Source organism: Cynocephalus volans, chromosome 8 (genome assembly GCF_027409185.1).
Source record: "Cynocephalus volans isolate mCynVol1 chromosome 8, mCynVol1.pri, whole genome shotgun sequence".
NCBI lineage: Eukaryota > Metazoa > Chordata > Mammalia > Dermoptera > Cynocephalidae > Cynocephalus > Cynocephalus volans.
The window spans coordinates 43994584-44015269 of NC_084467.1; the positions used below are offsets into that span (position 1 = coordinate 43994584).

Below are 20686 nucleotides of genomic sequence, written 5' to 3' on the forward strand. Positions count from 1 at the left end.
AGTCATCACAAAGATAATAGTCGAGGTGAGCAAAAATTTTCCAGTTGGAAGAGGAAATAAGAAGGAATAGTCCTAATAAGATGATATGCAACAAACAAAATGTGTTTATAAAACTTTGAGAACTTTTTTAGGACTATAGAGTAGCATGCACAATGATGAATTGAGAACATAAGTTGGTGCATACATTTGCAGAGCGAGGTGAGTTTATACTTTGGCAAAGAGAAGCCATGGATTTATAAACAGAAGAATGGCACAGTTTTGCTTTAGACTAACTTCTGTAGAATGAGGAAGACAGAGCAGAAAGGGAAAGGAGATGAGTGAGTAAAGTAAATAACAATAATTAGCAATAACAGCAAAAAGCCATACTTTTTAATGTGGGGCCCCTTATCAACATTTTTTTTTTTTGGTGGGGGGACTATATTAAATAGTTAAATGAGTTTCTTTCCTAAAGGACCTTTCAGATTCTTCAGTATGCTAATAAACACTGTAAAGCTCTAAGAGAGAGATATAATTTGCAACATCCCCCAGGCTTACCTGACTAAATAAGCCTCTTCTGCCAGCACCACCTATTAGTATGTCAAAGAACTATAAGGAATACAAGTTTTTAACACTGTTCTTTGAAACAGAAGGCCAGCACTGAGTGAGAAAAGCAGAGGGCAGTAGAGGGCTTAAGACTGGAGGAAAAAACAATAGCAAATGCGAGAAGAAAGGAAACAGACTAGAACAGAGCCGAGCTATGTTAAGGACCTAACTAAATGTATAAAACACCAACAGAGTAGTTTATACAATTTGCAGATTTAAATTTGTACTGGGTAGGGGATTTACAGAATGAATATATCAACAGGATAAGAAACACAACAGTAATGTGCTGGTAGGGGGAAGGGATAAAGCCAAAAAGAGGCTGTATCTGGAGAGTTTAGGGATAGATCAGAAAACCAAAAAAGCATGAAAAATGTACATATAGACAATTTAGGAGATTTTGATCATAAGTAGAACTGTTTTGAAAAATATGAGTTGATACATCAAAGAAAGTATAGTTCAATATCACTGAAACAGAAATTAAGAAAAAATAAAGTTAAGCTGTTAGGTGACTTTCAAATGTTATGCTTCCAATTGTCCAATTTGATGTCAAGAATTACAACAAAGTATCAGTGAACACAGGGGAGTGACCTGGAGGTGCCTAGATTGAAATGACAAAGTCAGATAAGAACCACAGCCAGCAGGCCACCACCTCTTTCAAGAGGAAGAATTTTAGAGGAGGATAGACTAACATGTAGAAAAATATGGATCTGGTTTTCTGGCTTTGAGGAAACAGGTGTGAAAGAAATATGCTACATCCCCTAGAAGATTTAGAATAATGATTCTCAACTTTCTTTCTATTCCAACACATTTGACAAAGAGAACACAATTCCAACAGAAATAAAGAGGAACACAAGAAATTGGCGGGGAAAGGGGGGGCACCAGGGGAGATGAGGATATCTGTAAGAGTTTTATAAGGCTTTCCAAAGTGATTATGAAATGCCTTCCTAAGGAAGCGTAACCCTCTACATTTAAAATCGCTGGCTTAAAAGTGGTGCTATCAGAGAAAGCTTAAATGTAAGTTCTAAACACAAAATAACAAATCTTTATCTATACGTTAATCAAATATCTACCAAATGTTAGGCAGACTTCAAGACACTGCCACATAATGATGTCACAAGTTCCTACAAAAAGTCCTGGAGTTCTTACAAACTTCAGTTTAAAAAAAAAATTGGGGGGGGCCGAGCCCATGGCGCACTCGGTAGCGTGTGGCGCTGGGAGCACGGCGACGCTCCCGCCGCGGGTTCGGATCCTATATAGGAATGACCGGTGCACTCACTGGCTGAGTGCCGGTCACGAAAACGACAAAATAAAAAAATAAAGTAAAATAAAATAAAAACAATCTTTTTGAGGATACAGCATTAGCTACTAGATGTCTAGTATGCCCATTCATTCATCCTTACATATCTGTGAAGTAAATACAGTCTTGAAATGAGGCACTCTGAGTTTATTACTTGCCTAAGGTGACACAAATGAGACTGGTATATGACTACAAGAAATAAAAGTCCCAATTTTTGGTCCAATGCTTAGGCACTAGGGTATGTCTCTGAGCCTAAACAGCAGTTTTCAAACTTTTCGGACCTCGGGATACCTTTGACGTCTTAAAAATTGAGGATCCAAAGAACTTTTTCTTTGTGGGTTATATCTACTGATATTTGCATCATTACACATTAAAACTGAGATTTTGTTTGTTTGTTTGTCTGTTTTGACCAGTAAGGGGATCACAACCCTTGGCTCTGTGTCGTCTGCACCACCACCACGCTCAACCAGTGAGCGCACCGGCCATCCCTATATCCAAACCCGCGGCCTCAGCGCTATTAGCACTGCACTCTCCCGAGTGAGCCACGGGGCCAGCCCAAAACTGAGATATTTTTCAAATACAAGAATACACTATTGACTCATTCTATGAGGCCAGTATTACCCTAATTACCAAAACCAGGCAAAGACATGACAAGAAAATTATAGACTAACATCCCTTATGGATATAGATGTAAAAATTCTCAACAAAGTACTAGCAAACCACATGTGGCAACATATAAAAATGATTATAAACCAGGACCAAGTGAGATCTATCTCAGGAATGCAAGATGACTGGTTCAACATACAAACGTCAATAAATGTAATACATATTAATAGAATAAACGACAAAAACCACATAACCATCTCAATGAATACAAAAGAGCATCTGACAAATCTAACACTCTTTTATGATAAAAACACTCAACAAACTAGGATTAGAAGGGAACTTCCTCAGCCTAATAAAAGGCAGCCACAAAAAACCTACAGGTGACATCATACTTATTTGTGAAAGACTGAATGTTTTCCCCTGTAAGATCAGAAACAAGACAAAAATGTCTACTCTCTTCAAGTCTATTCAACACTGTACTAGCCAGAGCAATTAGGCAGGAAAAAGTAGCTTCCAATTTAAAAAGGGAAAGTAAAACTATCTGTACCTGTAGATGACATAATCTCATAGAGAGAAAAAACTAAAGAATTCACAAAAACCAGAGCTGACAAATGAATTCAACAAGGTTGCAGAATACAAATTGAATATTAAAAAATCAGATGTACTTCTATACACTAGAGTATTTGTCAGGGTTTTCCAAAGAGACAGAACCAATAGGATATGTATATAGATACACAAGAGATTTATTAGAGGAATTGGCTCATCCAATTATAAAGATTGAAAAGTCCCACGACAGGACATCTGCAAACTGGAGACCCTGGGATGCCAGTAGCATGGCTCAATCCAAGTCTGAAGGCCTCAGAACCAGGGAAATTAACAGTGTAATTACCAGTTCAAGGCCAAAGGCCTGAGAACCAGGGTGTACCACTGGTATAAGTCCTGGAATCCAAAGTCGGGGAGCCTGGAGTTCTGATGTCCAAGGACAGGAAAGGAAGAATGTATCCAAGCTCCAGCAGAGAGAGAGATACATTTGTCTTTTCCTCTGTTTTGTGCTCTCTGGGTCTCCAGCAGATTGGATGGTGTCCACCCATAATGAGGGCAGATCTTCCCCACTTAGCCCATTCAGGTTCACATGCTAATCTCCTCTGGAAAAACCCTCACAGACACACCCAAACTTAATGTTTTACCAGGTTGCTAGGTATTCCTTAATCTAGCCAAGTTTAATCTAGTCAAGATACCTAAAATTAACTACCACAAGTAGCAATAAACAACCCAAAATTGAGATTAAGAAAACAATTCCAATTACAATAGCATCAAAAAGAATAAAATACTTGGGAATAAATTTAATAAAAGAAGTACAAGACTTGTACACTGAAAACTACAAAACATTGCAGAAATTAAATAAGACACAAATAAATGGAAAAATCCTGTGTTCATGGACTGGAAGACAATGTTGTTAAGATGACAATACTCCACAAACTGATCACCAAATTCAACACAATCACTTTCAAAATTCCAGCTACCTTTTGCAGAATTTGCAGAAATTGACAAGCTGATCCTAAAATTCATATTGAATTGCAGGGGACTCCAAATAGCCAAAACAATCTTGAAAAAGAATAAAGTTGAAGGACTCACACTCCCCAATTTTGAAAGTTACTACAAAGCTAGATTAATCAAGCCTGGGTAGTGCTGGTATAAGGACAGACACATAGATCAATGGAACAGAACTGAGAATCCAGAAATAAACCCATATGTATATGGCCAATTAATTTTCAAGAAGGGTGCCAAAACTATTCAATAAGGGAAAGAACAATATTGTCAACAAATGGTGCTGGGACAACTGGACAGCCACGTACAAAAAAACGAAGTTGAACCTCTACCTCACATCACATACAAAAATTAACTCAAAACGGATCAAAGGCCTAAATGTAGAAGCTAAAACTGTAGAAATGTTAGAAAAATACATAGATGTAAATCTTTACAATCTTGGATTAGGCAATTATTTCTTAGGTATGACACCTAAAGCAGAGACAACCAAAGAAAATAAATAAACTGGACTTTATCAAAATTAAAAACTTTAGTGCTTCAATGAACATAATCAAAAAAATGACAAAACACTATGGCAGTTCCTCAAAAAATTAAATACAGAGGCAAGCAACAGAGCCAGCCACCTGGAGTCCTGAGTTGGGGGCTGTATGCCTCAAGGCCTCCCCCTCCCCCCAAATCTTAGAATGTACTTATTAGCCACGTGTTTCTTTGAGGTGTATGACTTATCTGCTCATGTCCTTCAGCAAATTTCTGCTTAGATTTTTCTAATTCATTTTTAAGAGTTCTTTTTGCATTAATGATGTAAAACTTTGAGTGTTAAATTTGTTCCTTATCAACTGACTTCAAATTTGTGATGTTTTCCTTTGTTTCTATGTTAATAATTTTCTACCTAAACATTAAATTTTTTTTTAAAAAAGTATATACCCATGAAATCACCACCATGATCAAGATAGTGAACATGCTCCTTATTCCCAAACCCTCCAAAATTTTCTTGTGCCCCTTTAGAATCCCTCTTTCCAACCCCTTCCTCTGCAGTCTCCCTTTCCCAGGTAACAGACTGGTTGGCTTTCTGTCACTGTATGGGAATTTGCAGTACCTAACATTTTATGTAAATTGAATCAAATAGCATGTGCTCTTTTTTTTGTCTGGCTTCTTTCACTCAGTGTAATTATTTTGAAATTCATCCATGTTGTTGCATGTACCAATAGTTCATTCTTCTTTATTGCTGATTAAATCACTGCACGCATATGCCATGGTCTGTTTATCTATTTACCTATTGATGGGTTGTTTTCATTTTTGGGCTATTACAAATATAGCTGCTATGAACACTTAAAAAAATGGATCTTAAAAAAAATTTGTGGAAGAATAACAGCATTGGTCAGAAAAATTATTTTTAAAAAGTTTTCCAAGAGTACTTAACTATTTTTTATCCTGAAAAGCTTATAAGAAAAGCTTTCAAATTGGTACCTTTTCAAACAGACTTTCATAAGAGAATATTTAGGTTGGGAAAGGGGTGGATAAGGGCAGCTAAATTCTTGTCCAATAAAAAACAATTACAATATGAAAATAAATTAAACACAGAATTACCACATAACCTAGCAATTCTACCTCCAGATACATACCCAAAGAATTGAAAGTAGGGACTCAAACAGATAACTGAACACCAATGTTCACAGTAGAATTATTCACAGTAGCCAAAAGGTAAAAGCAACCCAAGTGTCCATTTAACAGACGAATGGATAAACAAAATGAGGTATATACATACAATGGAATAACACAGTCAGCTTTAAAAAGGTAGAAAATTCTGATACATGCTACAACATGGATCATCCTTGAATACATTATGCTAAATGAAATAAGCCAATCATAAAAGGACAAATACTGTATGATTCTACTTACATAAGGAACTGAGAGTAGTCAAATTCATAGAAACAGATCGTAGAATGGTGATTGCCAGAGGCTGAGAAGAAAGACAAATGGGAACTTATTGTTTAATGGGTACAGAATTTCAATTTGAGAAAATGAAAACGTTCTGGAGATGTATGTAGTGATAGTTGCACAATAATGTGAATGTACTTAATGTCCTGAGTGCATACTTAAAAATAGATAAAACGTTAGGAACACTGACGCAAAAATCCCCAATAAAAAACTAGCAAACTGAAGTCAGCAGCACATTAAAAGGATTATATACCACAACTGCTATGGTTTGAATGTCCTCCCCCAAATTCACTGAAGCTTGATCCCTATTGTAAAAAGTGTTAAGAGAATGGGAAATCCGACTACACTACGGTATTTGAAAAGTGTGGACTTTAAGAAGTGATTGGATTGCGATCACTATGCCCTCATGAATAGATTAATCCATTCATGCATTAGTGGGCTAATGGTTTCATGAGTCATCAGGAAGTAGACTGGCGGCTTTATAAGGAGAGAAATGAGCACATAAAGATTCTTGCCATTCTGGCCATGCGATGACCTGGGTTGCCTTGGGACTCTGCAGAGAGCTCTCACCAAGAAGGATCTCACCAGATGCACCCCCTCCAAAAGTTCCCCTTTGGAACTTCCCAGCCTCTAAAACTATGAGAAATAAATTTCACTTCTTTATAAACTACCCAGTTTCAGGTATTCTGTTATCAGTGACAGAAAAGAGACTAATACAATAACCAAGTGAGATTTATCTGTAGAATGCACAGATGGTTCAACATATGAAAATCATTCAATGTAATACATCACATTAACAGAACAAAGGGAGAAAAAAACCCACGTGATCATCGCAAGTAATGCAAGAGCATCCAACAAAATTCAACACCCTTTCATGATAAAAACACTCAACAAACTAGGAATAGATTGAAACCATCTCAACATAATAAAAGTTATATATGAAAAACCTAAAGCGGACATCATACTTAATGGTCAAAAGACTGAAAGCTTTTCCTCTAAAATCAGGATGAAGCCAAGCAAGGATGCCTGTTTTCACCACTTCTATTCAACACAGTACTGGAAGTTCTAGCTAGAGCAATTAGGCAAGAAAAAGAAATAAAAGCAATCCAAATTAGAAAGGAAAAAGAAAAATTATCTCTGTTTGCAGATGCTATGATTTTATATGAATTAAACAGAAGTGATGGATGTACAACCTTATGAATATAATAAAAGCCACTGAATTGTATATTTTAAAAAGGTGAATTTTACAGCATTATAAATTACATCTCAAAGAAAAAGAAGCAAAAAAGAAAACACTATTACACGTTCCATTAGCCATCAAAGCAATAATATCTTCACATTTCATGTAGACACTACTCTCTATTCCGGATGAGAAGAAAAAAGAAAAGGCAAATAGTATCTCACTATTATTATGAAAACAGTTTGACTCTGAGAACCTCCTCCACCAAGGGTCCCCAAACATAGTTTTAATACCACTGGCCTAAATTAATACTCAGCACATGACTGGCACTTAATGAATACTTGGTGCTTAATGAATATTTAATGGCTGATCAATTTTAATAATTAAATTATTTAAACTACACTGGCTAACACGTTGACAAAATGCAATCAGGTTTAGTTATTCTGTATAATTAATACTTTATATACTTGCAAAATATTTTTTGACAACCTATGTGACTTTTGAGAATTTAACACCCTCTACATACTAAATTTTGACACCCTAAACTTGAGATGCAACATAGTGTAGTAGTGAAGAGCTCTGGCTCTAGACTCAAATACCCTCAATTCTAATCCTGGCTCTGCAGCAAACTAGCTGAGAGATCTTGTCTAAGGTATTCAATCCTTCTACGTGAACTTTCCTCACTTGTAAATGACGATAAATATAAAAGGGGCTGTTTTAAGGACTGAGTTAATACTTGTAAGATCTTAAGAAAGAAATCAGCACGTAGTAACTATGTAGTAAGTTATCGATTATCATTGTAAATCAAATACCCATTTTAAACTAACAGACTGTTGTGTGATTAACAAACATACCTATTTCTTTTTTAAAGTACAGGCTGCTCTGTGTAAAGATTAGGACTCTGTTCACCTTTATTGGTAAACACAGAGCTTGCATGAATGCTTCTCCCTCTTTCCAGCCCATATTCCCCAAAGCCCTAACCTATTGCTCTCTAGTGCTAAACTAGAAAACAGTCAACTAATCCAAGCCAAGGAGTGAAAAAATTTCCTGAGTAGCCATAACAAGGTGATCTCTCCCAGAGATATTTTTATCTCAAAAGAATCTTCTGAGAAATTAAAAATTCTTAGACAATAAGATTTGGATCAGAGGATACTCCAAAAAAAAAAAAAACAGTCAAGAATACAGGAGAGGAGACTGGTATAGAAAAGAAAGCCTGACTATCCACTGAAAAGAAGCCAAGAAGAAAGAAATATTAGACTAAGGAGTCAGAAAACATGGTTCTAATCACAGCTCAATCACTATCTCACTTGTTGATCTCACAAGATAAAACTCCAAACACCTTAATTTAACATACACGGCCATTCACAATCTGCCACTTCCAATCATTTCTCTCACCACTCTATTTATATCTTCAATTCCTGCCACACTGAATTTTTCACTCTTCCCCCCCACACCAAGCCCCATCACAATTTATCATCTTTGTATATTATTCCTCAGGTCTGGAATAGCCTCCATTCCATCCCCCCTCTTTTCTGGCAACTAAGGCCAGTAAGGGGATCCAAGCCCTTGACCTTGGTATTGTCAACACCGCTCTCTAACCAAGTGAGCAGTCCATCCCCTTCTCCACCTACCAAACTCCTACTTATCCTTCAAGACCTAGTTTCTTCCCACTGAACTCCCATAAACTAGTGTATTATAAACTTACTGTATTATATTTAGATTGAGTTCCTTGAAAGAAGAGATTATCTTCTATATTTTTGTGTCTCTAAAACCTACAAGTGTCTAGTATAAAGTACAAATGCAAATGTCTGATAAAGTGAATGTTTAAATGAATGAATGAGCAACCTTACAGTTTCCCCTTCTCCAAAACTGAGAAAATCGTTAATACATCTGAGAAGTACTATGGCATATATTAGGAAGAGAGATCTGCTTTGAAATCTCTCTATTCTATGATTTTCAGAAAACTACTTAACCTCTGTTGAGTCACAGATTCCTCATCTATAAACACATTTCACAGGGTTGTTACATTGAACAAGTGAAAAAAATGCATAAACATGTCTAGCACAGCACCTGGAAGAAAACAGGTACTCTAATAAGTGTTAGTTCCCTTCTCTCCCTTCAACTCACAGGATAATTATGGACAACCAATGAGATAATTTGATACAAAAATAATTTGGAAACTATACAACAACACACAAATCAAATCTCTTACTTAAGGGGAAAACATGTGAACTGTTAATCTTTGCATTTATAATACATTTTCTTCTCTTGGGCTTTGTAAGAAACACTTAGGGACATTATGCTGGTTTTTAAACATTTCTCCAAATTATGCAATTATCCAGGATTCTAGAATTAAAACAATTCAGTTAGTTCCACATAACCCTAATTCCTCTAAGAATAATAAAAAATCCGGCCCCATGGCTCACTTGGGAGAGTACGGCGCTGGTAGCGCTGAGGCCACAGGTTCGGATCCTATACAGGGATGGCCGGTGCGCTCAATGGCTGAGCGTGATGCAGACCACACCGTGCCAAGGGGTGTGATCCCCTTACCGGTCCAAAAAAAAAAAAAAAAAATCCACATATCCTACTTTTAACTATGGAGTCCTTTTCCCTTGCCTGTTTTAAGTCTTTCTAGAATTGTTCTTTTTTGGAACATATTTCTATCTGCAGCATTGACTCTAGCTGGATTTTGTAACATTATTTTATGAATTCACCCATTTGCAATTTATTTTAGAAAGAAACTCATCTCACCGAATTCTATTATATCAAAATGGTCTGGGTTTTTTGTTTTTTTTTTTTAAAGGAAAAACAAAATTTACTGGCATCAGCATTTACAGGTAAGCCTTGGTATTTCACTTCTCTGAAACCAGAAACTTCCTACAGTAAATAAATTCAAACATTACCCACAGATCCTGATTTTGACATTCTTTAAAGAACACAGCATAATTAATGTATGTCAAGGTTAACTTTGAAGTTAAAAAAAGTTCTCTGCTCAATATATTCTGAGAACTAGCAAAACTTCTCTTTAAACAGCTTTTTGTTAGAGATATTTATAATATTCTAAGAGTTCTAAAATTAAAATGTAGTTCTAGCTAAATTAACTAAAAATAAATGTAATTGTAGGTGTGATTTAGGATTTATAAAACTGAACTAAACTTATGTGCATAATAACATCTTGTTAATTTATCCATATTACTAACAACTTGGCCTAGGACAATGGAAAGATTTTAAATTTCTTTTCTGTATTTAGATGTTTGCTAGACTTTAAACATTAAATGTCAATAACGGGCTGGCCTGTGGCTCACTCGGGAGAGTGCGGTGCTGATAACACCAAGGCCACGGGTTCGGATCCCATATAGGGATGGCCGGTTAGCTCATTGGGTGAGCATGGTGCTGACAACACCAAGTCAAGGGTTAAGATCCCCTTACCGGTCGTCTTTTAAAAAATAAATAAATAAATGTCAATAACTTTCACTTCCACTTCTGGGTTATTTCAAGGAAGCTTAATTTTATTTTCCACACTAGCTCAAAGAAAAATTCAGCAAAACAAACGGAAGGAAAATTTATCTAAGAGGCTTTTAAAGTAACTTTCTTTTGTTTATATTAACTATAAATATTTTTAAAGTATAAAACGACCTCAAATTCTTATACTCCCCAAAGTATATGGTTTCTAAGAAGCACTCTTTAAAAGTGGTTTATAAAAGCATCATAGCACTAGACACTAGTGAATTCATTGATTATCGTAAGCATAGCTTTCTAAGTGAATCAGTATTTCATAATTTTACAAGTTGTGACTAATCAGAACTAGGATGCAGTGTAGTGCAGCAAATTCTAAGGAGACATGGGTTTTGAACCTGAAGAAAATTCCGGTTGGAATTATCCAAGTTTATTAGGTAATAGTTCTTTTCACTTTTAAAAAGAAACAGGATATGTGCTGTTTCACCAAGTATCACAAACATTTCGCTGCTACAAGACTGGGGGGGGAGTCTTTTGAAATAAAACGTAATCTGATTCACTCGAGCTAATTACTAAATGCATGACTATAATACACAATTCGAATTGCATTTCTGGACACGAATTTAAGAAGACCACAAAAGGGAGCAGAACGTCAAATGTGTAAGGAACTACTTTTTTATCAAAAACACATCAAAATGAAGAAACATGGTATATCGAAACTAAGATTTCACGCAAGGTACAAAATTCATATGATGTAATATTTGATAATCCTCCGAAAAGAACATGTTTAATCCACGCTGTTAAAATAACAATAATTCATCCCCTTCAGGTACCACTAGAAATCCCGCTAATGTGCTTTTATCAAGTCTCAACATCTCATTCTTTTGCAATGCGGATACCAGAAAGATCTGAAACCTCTCGAGGAGGTGTGCAACACATTCGGGGAGTGCTGTCTGTTTACAAATAACGAATCTCAGTTACCCACATCAAAAGCGCGCGTTACCACCATTCGGATGGGGGGCGGGGGAGAGAGAAGGCAGGCAAGCAAGAAATGAAATCCACACAGACATCTCTGCCTTCTCCCTCCGAAAGCGAGCCCAGAGAAAATACTTACTATGTATTATATGCGTGTGTGTATTTATATACTACAGTATGCTACTTCTATAACGAAGCAAGGGTGAAAGAAAAGGCACACATGACGGGAATCGTACTGCACCCAAGAGAATGCTCAAGCCAATCCCGTTAACTCAAAATCCTCCTCGCCGGTCTACAACAGGTTTCGGTCCGGGGGCCGGGAGCCTCAGCCTCTCTGTGGAGTTCGGCCCCAAAGCGCCCCAATGCTCTCCTCAGGCCGCCCAGGCCGCCGTCCCTACCTCCCTTATCTCAGACTTCCCCTGGGACACCTGAAGCTCGTTCCAGCAAAGAGAAGTGTCAAGCCCCAAGGGGGTGGCCGAGACGCGCTCAGGCCGGGCCCCCAACACCTGCGAGGCGCGCCACCTAAGGAAGGCGAACGCGGGGCCGCCCGGCCTTCCCGAGCACACCCCCTCAGCACCGGACTGCGTCGCGGTCGGAACCTCCGTACCTGCGAGGCCCGCGAGCTACAGGCGCGCGCGACGCCTCCTCATCTCAGTGGCTTCCGCTCCCCCTCCGCCTCCCGCCGCCGCTGCCGCCGTTGCTGCCGCCGCCGCTGGAGGCCGGGACACGACGAGCTCAGGACTCCACCGCCATGTCCGCCGCGCCGCGAACTGCATTGTGGGGGGGAAGGGATGGGGAGGGGGAAGAGGGGGGAGAGGGAGAGAAAGAGGAGGACCCGCTGAGAGGAGGGGGCTGAGGAGGAGGGAGAGCCGGGGAAGAGGGGGAAGGGAGACAGCGACAGAGCCCTGAATGGGGCCTGGCCCCGGGAGGGTAGAAGAAAAATGCGGAGGACACCTGGGAGAGGAGACGCAAAGGGAAGGGTTCAAGGGTGACCCCCTCCCTTCGTTATGGGGGCCCTCAAGCACGGGTTCAACCGGGGCGGGGGAGGGGTAAACACCACTGAAGGGCGGGGCCACGCCTGGGGGCTTGTGACGGCCACGAAGAAACAATGGGGAGTGGGCCGAGGTGGGAGGACAGCGCACTCACATCCACGCGCAGGCAAGGGGCGCGCGCTAGCACGTTCGTTGGCCCGGGAGGAGGGGCGGGGCCCTCGAGAGGGGTCGGGAGGTCCTGAGGCCCGCCGGCGCGCCGCCGAGGAGCTGCCCGAGGCCGCCGGCCCGTGAGGAAGTTGGGGTCACGCGCACCGTCGCGCTAATCATATCAGGCTACTGGGCTGGGGGCCGCCCCGCTGGGGCCCCCAGGCGAGGAGAGGGACCCGAAAGCCGCCTCGGTGCCTCACTCCCAAAGCTGTTCCCCCGGCGGGAGGAAGCCCGGCCTTGGATGTGCACCCTCTGGCCAGGCACACGGACCCGAGCCTTCGCGGACCCTCGGTGGCCAGTGCGGTGTTCTGAAAACCAGCGGGGAATTAGAGGAAGCCCCGGAGGTCGACCCCCACCCATTCACTGTTGCCACCAGCCCACCACCACCACCACAGCCGGATCATTTTTACTTTTAAAAAGCCGCCAGTTCAGGAGTTAAGGAGCTCAGCAGAGAAGTTTCGGAAGCGTCTCCCCCTCCCACCCACCGAAAGAGATTTTAGAAATCATTTCTTTAGTTTCAGGAGGGTATAAAATCAACTACAATCAATGGGTCCCCTCCGTCCCTTGCTTTTAACGCGTTAGGTTCCTCCACGTAATTATCTTATTTAAAGACAAGATCAGAGAAGACTCTAAAAGACCAGCCTCAGAGATTATTCAGTCAGTGATCTCAAAGCTGGAGAAATCACAGGACTGCAATTTTTGAGTTTGATACATGCTAGGCACGAAAAGGATATGACAAGGATGAACGTGGGAGTGTAGGGAAGATGCTAAATTTTAAGTATTTACAAATTACTGCCTTTTGCAATTTCTTGTGCGACTGAGAGGCTGGAACTGGTAAAAGATTACGGAAGGACACTGCTCTCTTTGTAGTCCCCATTACATCCCAGAACTAAATACCTCATTTATCTATGTCTGAATCTGCAGGAGGTAGTAAGCTTGGTGAGAAGGAACCAAGAGTACGCCACAAAGTGCTAGGCATTGAGCTAGTGACTTCACATATTTCACCATTTAATCTTCACTATAATTCCATGAGGTAGGTACTATTGCTCACATGTACAAACGAGAAAACTAGGATTCTGAGAGTTAGTGCGTTTTACCCCTATCTGTCTGATACTGCAAGGCCCAGGAATAGTGGCTAGAGTACTGGATTTCAAGTCAAAAAAGCCCTGCCTGATTTTGGCACTTACCAACTGGATAACTTTGGGCAAATGCATCCTCTGAGTTTCCTCATCTATAAGTTTTTAAACTGCATCCCTACTTCAAAGGGATGAAGTAAGGAACACAGTAGAAACAAAAGTGAAAGTCTAAGGCCTATAGAGACATTAAGATGATACCAACATGCTCTTCACTTTAGTTAGTGATATCAGTGTCCTTGGAGCAAGTTCAATAGAGTAAACATTTCCTGATTACTTAATAAGAGAAAAGCACTGAGTTAGGTGCCTAGGGATACAAAGACAAACCACATATTCCTGTCTCCAAAAAGTTCACCATTGAGCAAGGAAGGTAGTTCTATTGAGGTACAATAAAAGCAACAGGAACAGAGGAGAGCATAATAAATTCCACTTGGGTGAGGCTTCACTGGAAGGGGTAGAAGCTGGATTTCGATGGCTTGACTGCTATGTGCCAGACACATTTCTATGATTCAGAGGACAGCATTTAGTCTGGAATATGCAGAAGGTAATGAGTCTGGAAAAGAAAGCTGGAGCCATACTGAGAATCCCAATGCCTCTCTGCCCTTCTCCTTTCCAGATAACTCTCTTCTACCACCTTTTCTATTCCTCAAGACCCAGCTCAACTCCTACCTCCTTTATTAAATCTTCCTGATCACCCCCCCACTCCACTGAATGTGATCCTTCCATCTCTGAATCCATGCATATTACTTTTATTAATCTGACCCCAATAGATTATATACTTGAGCAAAAATACTTAATTTGCATTCCTTATGATATCTACATACTTGTTGAGTTGAAAATTTTGGCAACTATAATCACAATTGTGTTTATAATCACAATTAAGTACATATAGAGCAAGTATTACTCTGACATGAAGAATGAGGAAATTCAGGGCACATAAAGCTTAATTAGTGCCCAGGGTCATACAGTTAAGTCACAGACAGGACTAGAATATCAGCCCTGTGTTCTTTCCATTGAACCACAAACAGGTTACTGAAAAATAAAATGATAGGTAAGTGACTGCTTCATAAAAATACCCTGAGGACTTATATCTGATACTTACAAGGAAGATCTCATCATTGTGGTTGTCTCCAAATTTAGCCTAATGGTCTGGAAGTTCTAGGAACTCAGTTTCATCTAAACTCAGGTGAAGATTACTTCCAGCAAAAATCACATTTCATTATATCTAATGAGAAATATAATTGCCCAGTGATCAATATTCATATTCTATTCTCTTCCTAGGTGAGGAAAACCTAGCAAAAAATGAATAATATTGAATGAAAAGGAGACTTAGTGAGTAAATTCAATCAGAACGATAAAGGTACCTAAGAGATAAGTCTGCTTAAACTAAGTAGATCTGCTGGTTGATCATAAAGGGCCATGTATGTCATTTGAAAAAAGCAGGCTTCATACTGTAGTTATTGAGGAGTCACTGAACAATCTGTAAGTAGGGGAGAGATATGGTCAGATCTGCTAAAGGTTTTCTCTGAGCCACATTTTTTCCATATACTTGATTTCTTCAAGGAGAAAAACTACAGACCCTGGCTGATAATGATCTCTAGTCAAAAATAGTGCATCACCCCCATGATGTGGTCCTAACCGTGTCTTCTTCATGTTTGTGTTCCCAGTACCCAACATAATCCTCACACAGAAAGTACCTGGAAATTGCTTGTTGACACTCAAAATTGTCTATGAAGCAGAAGATGTGTTCAAAGTTTACAAATTTTGTGATTCTTAAAGACTATGACAATACCAGACCGCCCAAGGTGTGTGCTCACCTCAAAGATAGTATAAAGGATCTATTCCTTTTGTCTTTTTGCATTCTTAAAATGAAATATAATAAAATATGTAAAAATGCCTATTTCATAGTATACGTTCAACAAAAATAAATTACCTTCATAAAATTGAATTTCTTCTCATCTACCCTAGGTTTGGATTTTATGTGCCTTTAGACTCACACTAGCACATGTGTGTACTTGCTACCCATCGATTCCATTTAATCTGTCCTGATGATTCTATGAGTGGAATTTTAAACTACAGACACACCCTTTAGCATACTTCCTTGAAGTATTGGAAACAGTCTGTTTTTTTAAGGTGGCATTTTTCTAAAGTGAATAAGAAGATCTTAGAGTTAGAAAGGACATTAGAGTTTATACAGTTAAATATATCAAGAACATATATACCTAGCAGAAGATGATGCTATAAGGATAGCCTAGGACCACATCATAAGAGCCACAAATGCCATTAAATAAAAGTGGGCCTTTATCCTGAAGTTAATGGGTAATCACAGACCATTTGTAATCAATAGAGAAAGAGATCAGACCTGCCTTCTAGAGCGAAACTTAGAGATGATCATTCAACTTCTGTTTGAACATTTATAGTTATAGAGAGTTCAGTTCCTCAATTTTAGATAATAGAAGTTCTTCCCTCACAGAGCTGAAATCTTCCTTCTGTGATGTCTATTTGTTGGTGATTCTGGCCTCCAGAGTAATACCAGTCTTCCTTTTTCTTCATATATAAAAACAACAGTGTGAACAAGATGAACTAGGGCAGGAAAGGGATCTAAAAGTCTGACTTGACCACCTTCAAGTCAGCTATTTTACTTCCCTCTAAATCAAATCTTCTCTCTTTTTTCTCTAAAACAAAAATGAGATCCAATTCCATTCTAACAATCTCCCTATGACCAATTCTTGTGTGTTAGGACAACCTGATTCATCTTTGTGTCTTATAAAATACCATGTCAGAAATAAATCCTCGTATATATGGCCAAGTGATTTTTGACAAGGACTCCAAGACCATTGAATGGGGAAGAGACAGTCTTTTCTAGAAATGATGCTGGAAAGACTAGATAGTCATATGCAAAACAATGAAGTTGTACCCTGATTTTACACCATATACAAAAATTAACTCACAATGGATCCATGACCTAAATATAAAATGTAAAACCATAAAACTCTTAGACTAAAATACAGGGCAAGAACTTCACAAGACTGAATTTAGCAATGATTTCTTGAATATGACACCAAAGGTACAGGCAACAAAAGAAAAGAAAAATAGACAAATTGGACTGCATGAAAATTTAAAATTTTTGTTTATCAAAAGACACTATAAACAGGCAAACCAGAGAATGGGAGAAAATATTTGCAAATAACATATCTGATAAATGGTTTATAACTAGAATATACAGAGGACTCCTAAAACTCAACAACAAAAAAACCAAACAATTTAATTCAAGATGGGCGTAGGACATAAAAAGACATTTCTCCAAAGAAGATATACAAATGGCCAGTAAGCACATGAAAAGATACTAAACATCACTAATAATTACAGAAATATAAATTAAAACTACAATGAGATACCACAACTTCACACCCATTAGGATGGCTACTATGAAAAAAAAAAAAATGTAGTGAGCTGGTGTGAATGTGGAGAAATTGGAACCCTGTGCACTGTTGGTAATAGTGTAAAATGATATAGCTACTATGGAAAACATTATAGTGGTTCCTCAAAATGTTAAAAATAAGGGCCAGCCCATGGCTCACTTGGGAGAGTGTGGTGCTGATAACACCAAGGCCACGGGTTCGGATCCCTTATAGGGATGGCTGGTTAGCTCACTTGGGAGAGCATGGTGCTGACAACAGCAAGTCAAGGGTTAAGGTCCCCTTACCAGTCATCTTTAAAAAAAAAAAAAAAAAGTTAAAAATAGAATTACCTTATGATACAGCAATACCACTTCTGGGTATATACCCAAAAGAATTGAAAGCAAGGTCTCAAAGAGATATTTGCATACTCATGTTGATAGCAGCATTATTCACAATTGCTAGAATGTGGAAACAACCTAAGTGTCCACCAAAGGATTAACAGATAAGCAAAATATCTTATATCCATACACTGGAATGTTATTCAGCCTTTAAAAAAAAAAATGGAAATTCAACATGGATGAACCTTGAGGATTTTATGTTAAGTGAGATAAGCCAGTCACAAAAAGACAAACACTGTATGATTCACTTATATGAGGTAGTTAAAGTAGTCAAAATCATAGTGACAGAAAGTAGAATAGTGGTTGCTAGGGGGCTGGGGATACGGGAAAATGGGGAGTTAGTTTAATGGGCATAGAGTTTCAGTATCATAAGATGAAAATTGTTCTGGAGATGATGGTGGTGATGGTTGCACAATGATATGAACATACTTAATACCACTGAACTGTACACTTTAAGATGATTAAGATAGTAAATTTTATGTTATGTGTATTTTTACCACAATAAAAAAAAATTGGAAAAAATGTCATGCACTCTGATGAGTTCTGGAGCTGCAAGGCTCTTTTCCCTCAGGAGCTCTCCAAAATGTAAACAGAATAATACAACTTAGTAATTGCTATAATAAGGACATGTACAAAGTATTATGAGGATACAAATAAGGGATAATTCGTTTTGCCTGGGAGAGAAAAAGTTTGTTAAGAAAGAAATGATCAACAAAAGTTTGGAATAAAAAAGATATTTGAACCTTGAAGGGTGAGTGGACTTAGCCAGGTAGAGGAGAGGAAGAGCACTCAAGATGCAGAAGAGAAAAGGGGCAGGACATGTTTCAGGAACCTGCAAGTAGTTGGCATACCAGAGGCCAGACTACAGGAGATGGTACTGGAGCCATGAGCAGAGCAAGATCATGAAGCCTGTGATACCATGCTAAGCACTTCAGCTTAACCTGAAAGGTAGTCCTTAAAGAGTTTTACCTAGGAGAATGTTGCAGTCACATTTGGATACTAAAAAAGATTAATCAGCAGTGCATAGAAAAGAATAAAGGAGCCAAACTGAAAGCAGGAAAAACAGTAAGGGATTGTTGTAAAAATCAGGTGAGAGATTATGAAAGCTTGAAATAAACAAAAGCAGTAGGAATGGAGAAAGGGGAAGATTAGAGTGATATTACAGTAATACAATCAATAAGATTTAAATGACTTATTAAATGTGTTGTGGGTGGTAGAGATGAAGGCTCTTGTGTAGAAGAGGTCATTCTCATCTAGGGAAGTTCACTAGTGCTACCTCTGAACAATTAGTAGTGGCTGCTGCTGTGCAGTTTACAAAAAGAGATTAAGGCCCAATCTAGGCACAACAAAAATAATGAATAAGTCATGTCTGCCATGGATGCAGAATGGGAAAGCATTGGCACACAACAGATATTTAACATTCCTATTCTCAGGCAAAGAAAACATATAAATGAAATGTGTTTTAAAGAATACATATGGTGTGTTTCCATTTTTTAAATTTCAAGAACAAGAAAAACTAATCTTTGTTGATAGAAGTCAGAATAGTGTTTATCTCTATGAGGTTATTAATATGAACTAGGAAAAAGTATGGGAAGGCCTTCTAGAGGGCTTGAAATTTACTATATCTTGATCTGAGTGGTGGTCACACATGGGTATGCATATGTGAATATTCATTGAGTTGTACACTTAAGTTTTGTGCTATATGAATGTTATATGTTAATAAAAAAGTGAAAAAAGTTAATAATGTGCTTAAGGAATGGCAAATAGTCTGATGTAACATAGGTTGAGAAAGGGGGAAAAAATGGTTAACCGATTACTGGGAGATAAAATTGGAGAGGTAGAATGGCTATAGATTGTGAAGTGTCTTGTAGCCATATTAAAGAACCTGGACTTAATCCTGCAGGCATTGGGGAACATCCAAAGTTTTGAAGTAAGTGAAGTATATGTTCATATCTCTGTGTTGGAAAGTAAACTCTGGAAGCAGTGCAGAGTCTGCTTTGGTGGGCAAAAGATGGAGAACAAATTCTCTGAACCAGATAGATCTCAGACCCCATATCTTCCTGGCTAAACAAATATCAATTTTATATCCTTCCCTGGAAATCATGAAATGGAGGAGAATTCAGTAGTTACCTATGAAAACACTTGGTGATTGACTTTGATTCAAACTTTAAATACTTTTTTTTTTTTTTTTTTTTTTTTTTTTGTCGTTTTTTCGTGACCGGCACTCAGCCAGTGAGTGCACTGGTCATTCTTATATAGGATCCGAACCCGCGGCGGGAGCGTCGCCGCGCTCCCAGCGCAGCACTCTACCGAGTGCGCCACGGGCTCGGCCCAAACTTTAAATACTTTTTATTATACAACTAATATAACCACATTGCAAAATGTTGAATGTATAGGAAAATGACATAAACTACCCATAATCTCACATCTCACTACAGTACAATTAGCATTTTGGTATACTGGCTTTTCTACCAGTCTTTTTTTTTTTTTTTTTTAACAGTTAGTTCTTCAAGATGAGGCAGCTGGCCTATGCCAATAGGAGAGTATTGCATCCTAGGTTCGATCTGGTGAGGCGTAAGCAAAAGTAGTCACTAAGCATATTTCAGCAGGAGCAAGGCAGAATCCAAATGAAAACTGTAAAAAATATGTGTCAAAATGAGGCAAAAAAGGGCAAGGATAAAAAGGGTGGAGCAGTTCAAAGGTGTTACAATCCAAATGTTGGTGTCTCCAAAAAATTCATATTTGAAACCTAATACCCAACGTCATAGTATTAAGAGGTGGGGCCTTTGGGGGAGTGATTACATCATGAGGTCTTTCCTTTCATGAATTGGATTAGTGCCCTTATAAAAGAGGTTAAAGGGAGCCACCTTGCTCCTTCCACCATGTGAGGACACAGTAAGAAACTACCATCTTTGAAGCAGAGAGCAAGTCCTCACTAGACACCAGTTCTGCTGGCACCTTGATCTTGGACTC

General features: G+C 38.7%; 1 protein-coding gene across 10 annotated transcripts in view; it reads right to left on the bottom strand.

Moving 5' to 3' along the window:
• The window catches only part of TUT4 (terminal uridylyl transferase 4), a 141756-nt gene extending 128980 nt beyond the window's left edge, over positions 1-12776 (bottom strand). For 5 of the 10 annotated variants that reach the window (XM_063104195.1, XM_063104196.1, XM_063104197.1 and 2 more), the window contains exons 1-2: positions 12729-12776; positions 12190-12352 (exon numbers count right to left, since the gene is read on the bottom strand). The gene's annotated coding sequence lies outside the window, so the exon portion shown is untranslated. The remainder of the gene's footprint in view (positions 1-12189; positions 12353-12728) is intronic. The other 5 variants (XM_063104190.1, XM_063104193.1, XM_063104191.1 and 2 more) reach the window with 2 other exon arrangements.
• Between the last annotated feature and the right edge of the window lie 7910 nt (positions 12777-20686).